Below are 15,637 nucleotides of genomic sequence, written 5' to 3'. Positions count from 1 at the left end.
AGGTTTTACCATGGTAGGATCATGGAAAGAAAAGGAAGTTGTGGGTTTCGTCGTTTTTTTCACAGTAGCTTTTTTCCTATTTCTAGCCCTTGTGTGGAGCTTTAACCCTGCTGGTCCTATTTCCTTAACCTGCGGGGTAATCATTAACATTTACCTAAAATAACCTATCAAAAGCTACTGTGAAAATACGACAAAACTCGTTACTTCGTTTTCTTTCCATTTTAGGTAAAAGAATAGTGGGGGCATGAGCTATATGTAACTCTCCTCACAGAGATGGGACCCTGTCCCGATTTTATATAGGGTCTTTTTGTAACCAGCTAATATAAACACAGCCGAGCCTCTACAAAGGAAAACAAGAAACTTAGACAAAAGAGTCTCAGTTGGCTGGATTATGCATCTATTCTTATACATTTATAGGGGGAAAATTGATTTTCACAATATACTACCAACCAATATATATTTTGTGGATTGGCTTCGCTTCTACATAAATCAAAAAATTAAGAAAAACATCCAGACTTGAAATGTTTATAAGATAAATTTTATAATTGTTTACTGACCTATCGAATGCTATATAAAAGTCTAACTGCTTCTAATAGTCGATATTGCTACATCTCTTGCCAAACAATGTGTACACTCACTATCGCAAATGTATCACATCATAATAGCATATTATCTAAACACAAACTCTAACTTTTTTTTCTGTTGACATCATTAAACACTTTCTAATACAATTAGCTATTGGGTCTTTTTTGAATTAACAAGAATGAAAACATTCGTAAAAGTAAAGCTCTGAACTGAAGTTAAAACGAACATTAACACTTTTAGAATATCAGAACAGAATAAGCAGAATATAAATGTACAATTCTAAAAAAAATTGTAAGTAAATTTGTTAATAAACTGGTAAATATATAAAAACATGATAGAATCACCATGCTAAGTTTGAAATCAATATGACAATTCGTAGCTGGAAAAGTGTCTAAAAAATTAGTCTTGTGACGTCATAAAAATGAGGGATTATCCATCACTTTTTTATGGATTTTCTTTCCCACTTCTCCTCTCATTTCCCTCATTTATATGACGTCAATTAGCTGATTTTTGAGACACTTTGCCCCGCTACAAAAGCTTAACTTTCAAAAACCACACGCTGATGGAATGATAAGGGGAGGTGATGGCATATCTTCAAACAACTCTCAACCTACATAGTACATTTACTCAAATACAAATGAAACAGAAAAAACTTTCTGAAGAAGTATTAGAGCAATAATAGTTATTTCTAGCAAATACCAGCTTTCCGCGGACATAAAAATGTACAGCTGTAAGATTAAAATCAGTTTTTTTAGCCCATAGATGCCGAAGACACGGACAAAAAAAAAATTGGCTTTAATCTTATGTTTGTACATTTTAATATTCGAAGAAAACTGGATTTTATACGACGCTATACATAATTTTCCAGTATGTCTGAGAACCGGTTCTTATCCACCGGATACTAATCGGCTTCGAAGCGATGCTGGAAAAAGCTTTCTACCATTTTAAAATTATATTACAAAATATAATTACAAAAAGACTTTCATATAGTTTCTATTAAAATTAGCTAGCTTTGCCATCAGTAAACATTCTATTGTTTTTAAGAAATTTTGTTTAAAATTTTATTTTTGTTTTTACAAATAATTGTCTATTTCTCATATAGTTTCTATTATAATTAGCTAGCTTTGCCATCAGTAAACATTCTATTGTTTTTAAGAAATTTTGTTTAAAATTTTATTTTTATTTTTACAAATAATTGTCCATTTTTCGCAACAAGAGAAGGAATCTACTCAATTCATTTCAACATCTGTTGGATGTTTGTTGGAAGCGTAGCTTCTCTACAGTTAGGCCAAGTCTGTCCGTCTTTAAAGGAAATACTCTTCATGACTAAAATATATTACTTACTTGTTTAGGACTAAATTACATCTTTTTCAAATATTTGACAATAAGTACCTTTTAATCATATCATATAATTTTGCCCTTATTTTCCTCAAGTTTTGGTAGCCTGTTATTGCAATAAATGTATAGGTATAGATATATAATCCAGATAACTACCTGGATCCAGTGTTGGGTACCTCTTTCTTCTGTTAGATATTTATTTTCTTCTCTTTTGTAGCGATTTGGCTATGTTAACATTTCCGACGCTATTGGCTGATATTCAATGATCTAATTGAGAGTCGGCACAGGGTCCAAGGGGTGGGGACATACAGTTATTTAACCCCTTCCCCCAATAATGTTTTACTTTAATGTTATTGCTATACTACTTTACTTGTTTATGAAGTTTTATTTGTGTGTGAATGTGTATTTGTGTGAGTGTGCAAAGCATGTAGGGTGTGGAAAAGTATGTCACTCAATAGAATTAAAATAGCTAAAATTGCACACCCACTCAGCGGTTTCCCTCATATTGCATCTGGATCACAAATCATTGACGTAGGGGGGGGGGGGGGGTAAATAGATGTTTAACCCCAACCCAAACTTTGAAACCCCACATTTCACCCCCTGTAAAATTAAAAAATTAAAATATTTTAACCCTCTCAAACCCTTGGAATCCCACTTTTACTTTTACCCACCTAAAAATAAAACGCTTGGACGTCCCCACTTCAAATGAACTTTGATGCTTATTTTAGGTTTGGTTTGGTTATATAACGACCCACAAGAGTAGTACCCCGAAGGAATAGGGGCATGCAGGATTACAGCCCTTGAGAGGCTTTGAATTATTGTTTTTAAAAAAGAAAAAAAATGAGGGGGGGGGGTTGTCGGTGGTCAAGACCTAGTCTTGTGCTAAAGTACCGAGAAATCGATATTAAAAGGACATTATAAAAGTTTATTTACTATTAAACATTTTTTTTCGGTCTGTCAATCATAATTTAAGACAACAATTAATAAAATAATAAATCATGATTTTAACACTTTTTTATGCTTACTATTTAAATATATTTCTTTTATGTAAGGTGTCTATTATAATTTGTATTTGAGAGATTACTAACTACGCCATTACTTTTACTTTAACCTCTAACAGTCCTGACTGTTATCTAAGCTCCTAACATTACTTCCTTTATCATTTAATTTTAAAACCTTTGTTTTTAGGTCCTTTTTTTACATAAAAACTTAAAATCAACACCCCCTTCCCACCTCCCAGCGTTAAGGGTTAGTTTTCAATATTGTAATTTTACTGTTACAAGATTAAATTCCACGGTTCTGAAAATGGTTTTATGTGTATATTACTGTGTGCCCTAATGTATTCTCACAGGATGATATATTATTTTCCAATACCACTTCTTATACCACTCAAATAGGTTATTACACAATTTTACTAAATATTTTACAAATTTTAAGCATCTACGGATAATTATCTATAAAATTAGCAAAGCAAAATCAATTTAACACCATTTGTGACAAATCAAGGATGATAACATCCACAAAGCAAAAGTTCCAATTTCCAAAAGAAAAAAATAAACATAAATACTTGTAGAGTATCAAAACAAAAGGCAAGGCATGTTTTAAATGGACGTGGTAACAAATTATATAGTTGCCAAGCTTTCTAAATCGTACCCAACTGTTACAGGAATCATCACGCAAAGTCAAGTAGTATCAAACCCTAAATATAGAAACGATTTCCTTTTTGAAAAGTTTTTAGCATCGCAGTTTCTTGTTTTATTTAATGATATTTTATAGAATAAAAAAAATATAAAAACTACTTTAAAACAATTGTCAAGAAACTTCGCATTTGAAACCAAATTCTTAAGCTTAAAATATAAGATTATAATATAATGCTTCGGATATTTTTTTCTTATTTATTACAGCTAAACTTTATTTGAATTAAATAAAAATCGATTTAAAATAATGAACAGACTAGCAATAATATTCATTTATCTGAATGTTAGAAACCAAGAAAAATAAATAAAATAATATCTAAAAAATAATAGATTAGTGAATATAAGTAAATTAACAAAGATGCTTATTTTAGTGAGCAAAAATAATAGTAGGTAAGCAATTCCACTGTAACTGAAGGTTGGTTACTTAACACTTTTTTGACAGAGAAATTTTGATGCTCTTTTTAGTCTAGAATAGGGCCCTGCAGGGTTGTACCTATAAACCTATAAATGTACATAGATGTGTAACCAGCAACTACCTAGATCCACCTGTTGGGGACATTTTTCGTCTGCTAGGAAATTACTTTCTGCTCTTTTGTAGTGACTTGCTTGTGTTAATATTATGTTGATTTTCAAAGACCCAATTGAAAGTCGGCACAGGGTCTAAGGAGTTGGGATATACAATTATATAACCCCTCCCCCCTCTATTATTTTACTTATAGTTATCAGAATTAAATAATTAATGGCTTATTTTCTTCGTTTTTTATAACCAGTTATAGAACATCAAAAAATATTTAAGTTCTTATTAAAAAAGTACAGTAAAATAAAAAACTCAAAACCTAGGTGTCAACATCTAAAAATAGTTTTAGCGCATTTTTCTCATGCTCAAATCTTCTATCCTTTGCAAGAATAGCTGCAAAACGCTTCAAAGTTGAGATGCAGAGTTAAAAATTGATACAGATACTTTTTGGGACATGTACTAGAACATATCAAATTTTGAAGGCCATATCTCAACCAGGGAAGGGGTACTGGCCTCTCAAAGTGGACTACTGAAAATCCAATTTTTTTCTTGCAAAGGGTAGAAGATTTGAGCTTAAGAAAAATGCGCTAAAACCTTTTTAGATGTTGACACCTAAGTTTTGAATTTTTGATTTTACTGTACTTTTTAAATATACTGAAATATTTTTTTGATGTTCTATAAATGGTTATAAAAAACGAAGAAAATAAGCCGTTAATCATTAAATTCTGATAACTATGAGTGGGGTAAAATTGCATTCAAAAAAGTTCTCATAAAAAAAACACACTGTATATTATGATTTACTCTGTATATCGGTTAGTATCTTGTCAACCATTGAGTTCTATATTTTAGGGCAGCTAAACAAAGGTTCCGATTGATGGTTTTAGGCTATATCATTTCTGAATTTAAGCAATACAAGTGTTTCAATCTAAGAATACAGATCCCCTGGATGCTACTTTCACAGCCATTGGTTATACTATAAAGTCGCAGATTTTTTTTTATTGAAAACAAATCTTATTTCATGTAAATAAAAAGGGGAGAATAGATCAATTGTATTTATACATACTAATTGTACAGTTTTCACGCATGAAAATTGGAAATATGTCAATCTAGACACTTTCGTAGTCCTGGACTACTAACCGATGCAAAAATAATGCACGAATCATATATTTTAAGAATATTTAAATTCACTCTTTACTTATGCATTTACACTATTATAGATATATTAAGCACCCTTAAACCAGACTATATATATTTTATAATTAGGGTCGGTCCGTCCGTACGTCCGTCCGTAACAGATTTTAACAGCTTTTTTCGTTAATTTAGGCATGTTAGAATTGTCCTATCGATTTCAAACTTTGCATGGTGATTCCTGTAGTAGTTAGGTACGATTTAGAAAGCGTAGCAACTCTATAATCACTACCAGAATGTCTGTACGTCCATTTTAAACATGTTGATTTTTTTACTTTTTTAACAATAAATTTTTATGTGATCTAATTATCCGATTGCTCTGATTTTTGGTATACTGATTTCTGGGACAAAAAGTACAATATCATAAGCGAAGCAACTCTATAATCAAGTCCTAAAATTTAAATATATCCATAAACATTATCCTGTATCAAGTCGTTTTTCAACAAATATACTTAAAATTTTGCTTCGACTCTTATACATTTGTATTCTGATTATTCACTTCAGACACTATACAAGCCTTAATGTGCGTTTGTCCTTCCATTATAGAGCTTCGATTTTATGGATGTTGTTTTAGAAACATGACTGACAGACAGAATGAGAAAAAAGTATAGATGAGATGCGCAAATTTCAGTTTTCCATCTCCAATAGCAGCCGAGAAAATCACATTTCCCCCATAGCTTTTTGACTGACGGACAGACAAAGTGAACTATAGAGTAGCGTCGCTACTAAAAAGAACTCAAAAGAATATATACTTGATGAATAAGCTGATACTAACTTTTATAATCGATTTTTGGTCAGTATATCTTTTTATTCACTTAAATATATTCTAGCGGCTGCCCCTAAAATCTATGGGTTATGTAATAAGAGGGTAGGGAGAATCAGAAACATAGCCTAAAACCAACTAGTAACACATATGTAAAGCTTTTCAAGAATGGAGAACTCAATCGGTTCAGTAGTTATCGAAATCTTAAGCTACAGACAAAAAAACCTAACTACTTTTTATAATACTAGTGGCCCCGTCTCTATCAACTAGGGGCTTTATATTCAAATGGATATGGAAGGGCAGAAAAATAGTCTAAAACCTTACCCAGACTTTTTTATAAAAATAAAATAGCCTAAAACCATCTCTGGACCTATAAGAAGCCTCAATTTGTGTTCAAAAGAGTAAAAAAGGGGGGGGGGGTGAAGACACCCTTCCCAAAAATAGTTAAAAACCTTCCCAGGACCTATAAGAAGGTTCCCTGAAAAGGAAAACAATATCGGTTCAGCGGTTAGCGAGATCCTTCGAGACAGACCAAAATCGCTTACTACTTTATATATTAGGAAAATCATTTAATTTTGTTATAAAGAAAATTTATGTGATGTTAAAACTTGTAAAATGATAGTCATGGCTTAAGCAGGTCATAAACAATATAATATCATTATCAGCAAAGATCTTCTATATTTAAGGTTTCTACAACCGTCCGTCTGTGTATTCGCAAGGCGAAGCAAATAGATCTGTTTGTATATTAAGAATATTAGAATCACCCTACTGACTTTAAACCTTACTTTTATGGTTATAGATAGGTATATTACAGGAAGCGTATCAACCATAAAGTGATTATTTTAAGTTCAGTGGTTGTTTAAAACAGGTTGCTTTTCGTTGACGTAATAATGATTAGAAAAAATGACTAATTTTAGTATTTAAAAATTTATAAAAAATGTATTTTTTTGCTTATAATGCTTTTTTTTGAAGTAGTAAGTGTTTAAATGTTCCGAAATATCAGGACAGCGTCTTAGTAATTACAGGAAACATTTAAAGGGCATTGAGTAAGATATTAACCCCCCACCTTCCCCAATAATTAAGACTAGGAGCATGGCTACTAGTATATTATACAAAGAGCATGTTTAAAAACTTGTTTTAACATGAACAAAATATAATGAATAAAAAAAACAAAGGTTATTGAAAATAAGCAAATTTATATATATAATTTATATGACGTTTACAAGTTTGGAAATATAATGACAAAAGTTTTTGTCGGGCACAAACTCACACAGACAAATGTAGTGTGGCATCGCTGCAGCAAAGTTATACTATGCATAATTTACATTCTGCAACTATTCTATTTTATTAAGTAGTAAGTTTTATTTGTCTTTAATTAGCCATTTATAAAAGCTTCAAATATGTCCTAGGGTGGTTTTAGATGCAAGTCTAGGGAAGGTTTAAAGCTATTTTCTGCTCTTTGATCGCCACTTCTTCAATATAAAGAACCCCTTGCTAGGTGCGAACACGCTATTAAGATATAAAGTTTGAAAAAATATTTGCTATTGAAGCAGCAGAATATAATTCAGAATTATGAACAAATATTCAATGTCAATTTGTCTTCACAAGGAAATAATTTATTCCTAATCCTATTCCTAAGATTTTAAAAGTACTTAAAAACGTGCAAATTAAATTTCAAAATGTTTAAAATTGACGTATTGGTGGGCCAAACCTGAAGTAGAAATAAAATACGGGTTATTGTATTCAGAATTGATGATGTTACAGTTTTTACAATATATTAGTATTTTTTATTATCATCAATCATTAATTAACAATATTGTCTTTTGCGAGTGTAAAGATCAAGTCTTTCTGTAGAACGGATGTCACACCTCCAAATGTTACAGAACTCAGATTAATTGGGATTTATCAACTTATTTTCATCCCAAAGTTTTTACACTTGTTCTTCCCTCCAAACACAAGAAATTATTCCATTTATTTGCTGATATAATACAGAGATAAAGAGGGGACAATGGGCTGTTTATAACACAAGTCCCCAAAGTTTTATAATAATGTTTTCTTTTTCGTTGGCCTATTAACTTTTGGAACTTTCAAGGATTTTGATTTATTCATTTGAGTTGATTATAATACCCATTTGTTCAAGGTTAGGACTACTAACTAGAAATGATCTTCCCCCAAGTTTTTTTGCCCTTGGTAGTTTGTTAAGTTTAGTGAAAAATTGCTGTAAACAGGTTTACTTTTAGAAGCTCACTCAAATATTTAAGTTTAAATGTTGAAAAAGGCTAATATTTGATGATATTTACTTCTTAAGCTTAATAATTCTATTTTTACTTCTCTTTTTATGATTATCCCCTAAAACAGCTCATTTTAAATCCTAAATTATTTCAAAATCTCTGCGTTTTTCTTCTTCAGGTTAATAAATTTAATTCCAACTTTAATTCTTTTATTATGCTAATCTCCTAAAGCAGCTGATTTCATAGCCTAAATTATTTTTTTTAAACATCTAAAAGCACCTTATCTTTTACTTTAAATTAAATCGCTTGCTAGCTACAGGTAGGCAAATGTTGATGATAGATGTTGCACCTGCATTCATATAAATTATTTCTCAACATAGCAAAACTGCAATAAGAACATTTATCATACTGTTTAGATACACAGCAACTCTACAATATCTAATAACTAGCGGCTTTGCCACTACCTCTAGTGGCTTTGCTCCAAGAGATTTGATCAACCTTTTTTTGTGTTCATAAGATTTAAAAAGAAAAGTAAAAAAAATTTAGGCGGAGGGGGAAAATTTACATTTTTTGGGGAAGTTAGGGGTGTCCCACCCCCAAAGAAAATAGCTTAAAATCGTCACAGGACCATTAGTTATATTTAATCGGTTCAGTGGTTACTGAGATCTTTAGCTTCAGACAGACAGACAGATAGACAGACGGACATTATACTACTTTGTATTATAGATGTGTTACTATGTTATGATGGAGTGTCACAGATCTTACATTCTATTTCTAAAGAAGCTATTGCATTGGAACGTTTCTCAATTATTCTCTTTTATAAAGAAAAGGTTTGCTAAAACATTATTCTGAATATATTACCAGAGCAAATATTGTCAAACTATTTTCTTGTAGAAGTAAATGAAGCAATCTTATTTGGCAATTCATGTTGCATTTTTTTGCACATATTTATTTTATTTATCATACATTATAACAGATAAAGTTTGTTATTGCCGAATTGGAAAAGTAATAAATAATTGAAAAACACAAGGCAGAAATCAAATAATGATTTTTAAAGTGTTAAATTTGGAAAAGTAAGAATGGATTTATTACTTACATTTAGTAATAAATATATTTAGAGCAAAATGCCCCATATATGTACTCATATAAGTTTTGTAGCAAATCAATTGTACAAATTTTTAATGCAAAAAAGTTGTAAAACTGACATTTAAGCACTTACCACATACTTAACCAAACCAAATATAATTTTTAAAGGTCAGAATGTTCAAGATCATAATAAATTCTCTTTTGTTCAATATTGAATTATATTTGCTTATTATTTTATTGAAAACCTTTTTTTTTTCTTTCAATATTATGAAATAAAGATAAATTCTAAATATATATTAAAAAAACTGGCAAGTGTAAAGTATCTACAATTTTGAAAGAAAAAGTTATTGTTGAGCTGTGACATCAAATAAATCACATTGAGTGGGAAAATAACAAGGAGAACAAGGTCTGTGGGCAGTACAGCTCTGGATTGTTTGTGATCTACCCTAGGGAAAACTATTGTTCACAAGGTTTAACAATAATATAAAAAAATTTTCAGCTATACGAAAAAAGCTAATCCTTTACTTCATAAATGTTAGAAGTATATTGTTGCAGAACCTCTTATTTGGATCATCAAACTTATTTTCAATCTGTCTGTATACACTCTAAGAATTAGCAAGGCATATATAAACTCCAGATTTTGTTAAAAAATTATAAAGACAGACTGGTGTAGAAGTAAATGATAAAAAGCCATTCTACTAAAAATGTATACACTCCTATACTTTATCACAATGTCTATGTAGAGAGAATGGAAGCTTAGTAGCATACACAGATTTTTATATCAAAATCAGCTTTTATTTTATTTTATACTAGTGGCTTCATTTCTATTTTCTAGGGTATGAATAAAATCAAATTATTGATTGAATACATTAAATATGTATAACCCAAACTAAATTGTACATTTTATTTTTCTATTGGTTCTAAATATTTTTCTAATAAAAAATGTGAATCGATATTAGAATAAATCTATACAGTAATGCAAAAATGCATATATATTTTAAATCTAAACCTGTTCCTTTAAAAATTTATGTAGATAAAGCATATTTTGGATAGGTTATGTCAAGGATTTGCAGCCACCCTATGGTACAGTAAATTGATGCGGCTCTGGATTAAAGAAAAAGTTAACGCTTGGTTGCAAATTGTCGGATTACTGGCTGCTTAAAAATAAAAATAAAACTCTTGTTACTGAACAAAAATATAGAAATCCAGGTTGGTAATAAAATGTGACTTCAGATAAAGGCTTTTTTTTGTCTATAACTTAAAATTTTCATAACTACTGAACCAATTGAGGTGTCCATTTTAGGTACACTTTACACAGGTCCTGGGATAGTTTTAGGCTGAGTAATTTTTGCTGTATAAGTTTTGGGATGTTTTAAGGTTATTTTATGTGAATAAAAAGTCCCTATATGCTTGGGCCGAAGCTACCTGTTTGATACATAGCAGCACCTTGCTGCTGCAGAATCCTGGATTTGGTTAAGTGCACTCTTTTGTAAATTAATCTTTGCAATCTGTAGCAATAAATTAGCACACCCTTTACTACAGGATAAGACCCATGCATTTTATAATAATTAGGGAAAATAGGATAGGGAAATTATAGTTATAGCCTGTTCCAACATAAAAGATATTCTGGTGCAATAGATGTTTAAATAGCTGGCCTAGTATATGCTTATCAATTGAAGCTTCCTACTGATCTTTAATTAGTTTTTTTTATATTTTATTTTTTTATTGTTCACTGTATTCCTTAAATATTGTTCTTCCGCTTCATAGAAAAAATTTATGAGAGAAGAAATGAATAACTTTTTAAAACTAAAGTATTAATTGAATCATCTTTAACACATATGATATAAAGTAGTAAGGATTTTTGTCATAAATAACTACCTTAAAGGTTGTACACACTGATTCTATATCAGATGTGCGATATCATCAATAAGAGTAGGAAGATTATCTTGACCTACTTGTCATGGGACCTACTATAGAAGTCTTGCTCTATTCTTAAAGAAGCAGAGTCTCTAGCACTTATGATCATGCAGAATCTGTATTTTTTTTGTTAGAAATAAGACCTTAAACATATGTAAAGATTACGAGAAATGGCATAGTTCGAATTTATATCTTTTAAGCCAACAAATTACTTTAAGTAAGTTGTAGATGTGGAAGATAGGCCTATCTAATTGGCAGACAGTTTATAATCTTTGTATTTATGTAATTTTAAGGGATTTTAATGGATAAGACAATGGACGATAATCGGATGTTCGTCTACAATAAAAAAACAAAATTAACTCTTCTGTAAATTATTCAGTTGAACAACAGTGCTATTTTCGATCAACCAAAAAAGATTTTTAAACCAAAGTAGTTTAACAAATAAATTAGTTTACGTGCCTGTAACAATTTGGTTACCAGTATAATTTATAGTCCTTTATCCCCTACTTCCCTGGTAATTCCGGATTTGTCTTAAAGAACTATTCTTTGTTCTAGTTGTCTGGAAAGAAGAGAAAAGCATGGAAGGAATGGGACAATTTAATTTTACTTAATCTGCATATCTTTTATTCCCCATTATTTGCATGCTATTAAAGTCTAAATTTAGATTAACAATTGTGAGAAAACTAATTTATTGTCCATTGTACTATCCCTACAGTGTCCCTGACAAAGATCCTATTTGTTATGTAAACAATACACCAAACTAATTCTCCAATTCTAATCTTCATAAATTCTAAAACTTTTCTTATAAAGCCCAATTTTCAAGTCTTTTCCACATTCTATTACGAATTATTACAAATAAAAAGGTACATTTAAGCTGTAATAAAACAAGGATGACAATATCTATAAAAGAGAAGCTTTAAAACCAGACGGTAGGACAGTATAACCTTAACAGTTGAAGATTGACAGAACTTTAGGCAGAATATAAATGCAAAAGTTAAAAGAAAATTGTATGTTAATTTGCAATTATTGAAAAGCCTCTCTTTTAAATATTGGTATATAAGTGTATAGAATAGTCAAAATATGTAATGATAGAATGCCAATAAATCATTGCATATGACATTGTGGACATCAAGGAGTGACTAAAAAATATATTAACAGATTGTAAAGTAGCTGCGATACTAAGATGTACATTTAAGTTGTAATAAATATAAATATTTATGGGCAATATATCAAATATAAATATATTTGAAATAGAACCTCAAGAGAGCCATTAAGATAAACCTTAGAGCAAGCTTATACTTCCTCTTCTATTTAAGAATATTCGCAAAAAGTGTCTTATTTAAACTTATTTCTGTCCGTCCGTCCATCCTACTAACAAACTGCCCGTTACTTGTTGGGAATAAAATAACATATCAAAACAGTTAGCATTCTTTTGATATGCAATTCCGTTGGTTTAAGTCGACAGAGGTCATTTATCGGGGCTCAGCAGCCGCTATTGTGCCTTGAATTTAAATCCGTTTAGATTCTTTGAACTTTTTAATAAAAAGTTGGATTTCCATATTTGGGTCAGGTTTGGACTTTCAGCTGATTTTAAACTTGTGTAGGTTGATTTCACTGAGGCTTACAACAGCTAACGTGCAGCTGCCAAGCCCTTGTTTTTGTCAGGAAACCATTATTCCAACTGGGTTGTACTCTTAAAAGGACTCTCCACAGAAAAATCAACTTTGGATTTTTGAAAATCTAACCTGAAACTATTATTCTCTGTTCAATTTTAGGCATTTTTTGTTTTTGTGGCATCGCGATCGAAGCCCTTTGAAAATTTTGTCCGCCGCCTATTTGTACTGCCGCTGTAACAATATATACTACACTTTCCTCCACTCAATATATGTTTGCCGCTAAAGAACATTTGCTCCATTGCAACCGGCCGCTCTACGATTTAGCCTCTTCCTTGACTGGACAATCCTGCCGCCTCCATTTTGTGTTCGCCTCCGCAAAATATAACCATCTTTTGCCGCAGTTGCCGCATTCATCGCCCTTCTCCGCCGCTACTCCGCTATACATTGCGTACGTGGCTATACACAACACCCCCAGCCTCCATTTAATTTCTGAACAAGGGAGAGGGGAGCATGTATTAAAAAGCGATGAATAGCGGAGTAGCGGCGGAGAAGGGCGATGAATGCGGCAACGGCGGCAAAAATAGAAGCTAAAAATCACTAAAGCAGCACAAATTAAATGGCGGGAGGATTCATTTAAAGGAGGTAAAAAATTTCAAAGGGCTTCGATCGCGATGCCACAAAAACAAAAAATGCCTAAAATTGAACAAAGAATAATAATTTCAGGTTAGATTTTCAAAAATCCAAAGTTGATTTTTCTGTGGAGAGTCCTTTTAAGGGAAACTTTATAAATGACCTTTTATTCCCTACAATTAAAAAATAAACATTTCATAAAATAAGATCTTTCAGATTAGTCAATTTTAGTATAAATTAGACGAAAAATATTTTTTTCTAAGGGGTCTTATAAAAAATTATCTTTTTTTGTAGCTAAGTTTTCTACTTTTGGCTTTATTTGGAAAGTGCTGTCTTTAATAATTGATATCCATAACATGTACATATGTCTCAGATTAAGTTCCGTCAATAGTTTTCACTTACATGGGGGATTATTATACTTACAAGCTATGGACTTTAGGTGTCCATCTTTTTACTCAAATAAGATTTGTTCATTGTTTTAGAAATGCTTATTATATAAACAATAAAGGGATTTACAACTGTATGTCCCAACCCCGAGAACCCTATGCCGACTTTCAATTAGGTCTTTGAAAATCGACCAATATCGTCGGGAATATTAAATCGCTACAAAAGAGGAAAAGCAATTTGCCAGCAGACGAGAAAGGTCCCTAACAGGAGGATCCAAGTAGTTGTCTGGTTATACATCTATATATATTTATTTGTATAACGGTTCTAATATGATTTTCTAATACAGTATTTCTGAAGTATTTCCAACATAAGTAGAATATTTTACAAAATTAAAAATACAAATTGTAGCTGAAGCTTCCAACATTATAATTCATTGACTCCGTTTGTATTTTAACCAACAGGCTGCAATAAAATTACTATTTTTTAACAACCGCAGCCGTTTTCTATACAATTTTAAGGCCTATAAAAGGAAACCAGCTGCCTTAATCCACCCTAAAAAAAGTTTACTGTTCCAAAAAATGTGCAGCAACGAGTGAACAACGCTGGACATTTCCCCTATTACTTTCCATTTTGCTAACCAGAATTCTATTGACCCCAGCAATTTAGCTTATCCAGGGTGTGCAATCGAGACCGCTAATTTATCATTCCTGCAAAATATAATTTTTGGAATAAAAACTATAACTAATATACATTTGCAATATGTATCTTTCTGTGTATGATTGTTGTATTAGGAGAGGGGTCACCTTAAAAAGCTTATGATTTATGTATAGAACAAAACGCCTTGTTTTAATAATAGGTATTTATTCTACATAACAACTCGAAAACTAATATGTCAGCAATTACTGTTTTTTTTATTAAATGTTAGATCAATGGTCGACAAACTATGATTAGAATTCCACAAGATGAGATAAAGTTCTTTGACTTATTATTGTAATGTGCAAATATGAAAATTTCTTTGCAGAAGCCATCGCTCACCTACCGACTCACATAAAGACGTAAATTGGCAATATCGTAAGGATAATAGGATATTATCATAATAGAGGGTCCGTGGGTTTTTTCTATTCTTCAACAATAGTACATATACGTCTGATTTTTTGTTTAAAGATGCTTAGAAAGTTATTGATTAAAATCATTCACTAAAAGTTTTTGATAACAAACGTACTGACCGACATTAATTGTATAAAGATTTACCTTTTATAAAGAATGTTATATAATATATATTGTGTTTGTAAAAGTTTAAGAAAACTTCTCAATTTGGCAACGGTAATAAATTTTGCCATAAAGAAAGACATTCGCAAACAGTGGTTAATATTAAGAACCAGGCTTTTCTGGGGATACATCCTATTAAATAAAGTAGAAAGTTATTTTTTGTCTGAAAGATCTAGATAAATTAATGTTCCGAATTGATTGTGCTTTCCAGAGAAGCATTATAAATGTCTTTGGGTGGCTTAATCTTTGGTGTCTATAAAAAACTTATGTAAAAATTTATTAAGGAATTAAAACTTCTAATATTATCTGGAATATTGCTGCTTCAAATATCAATGTAAAGATATTTTTGATACTACATATTGTTGTTGGAAAAATTATGAAAAAACAGAAAAGGAAAAAGATATTCTTAAAAT

At 31.0% G+C, this 15,637-nt stretch overlaps 2 protein-coding genes across 3 annotated transcripts in view; both read left to right on the top strand.

Annotated features, from left to right (window-relative positions):
* Positions 1-15,637, top strand: part of LOC145330154 (uncharacterized) — a 246,091-nt gene that overhangs the window by 117,617 nt on the left and 112,837 nt on the right. The window lies entirely within an intron of this gene.
* LOC145330153 (neuronal acetylcholine receptor subunit alpha-4-like) overlaps positions 1-15,637 on the top strand; it is a 242,877-nt gene that overhangs the window by 177,537 nt on the left and 49,703 nt on the right. The gene's annotated exons all lie outside the window — the stretch shown is intronic.

The sequence above is a fragment of the Acartia tonsa genome, chromosome 10 (assembly GCF_053477335.1).
Source record: "Acartia tonsa isolate MP-2025a chromosome 10, ASM5347733v1, whole genome shotgun sequence".
NCBI lineage: Eukaryota > Metazoa > Arthropoda > Copepoda > Calanoida > Acartiidae > Acartia > Acartia tonsa.
The sequence above is the reverse complement of the archived record's forward strand: the minus strand, read 5'-3'. Positions and strand labels throughout refer to the sequence as shown.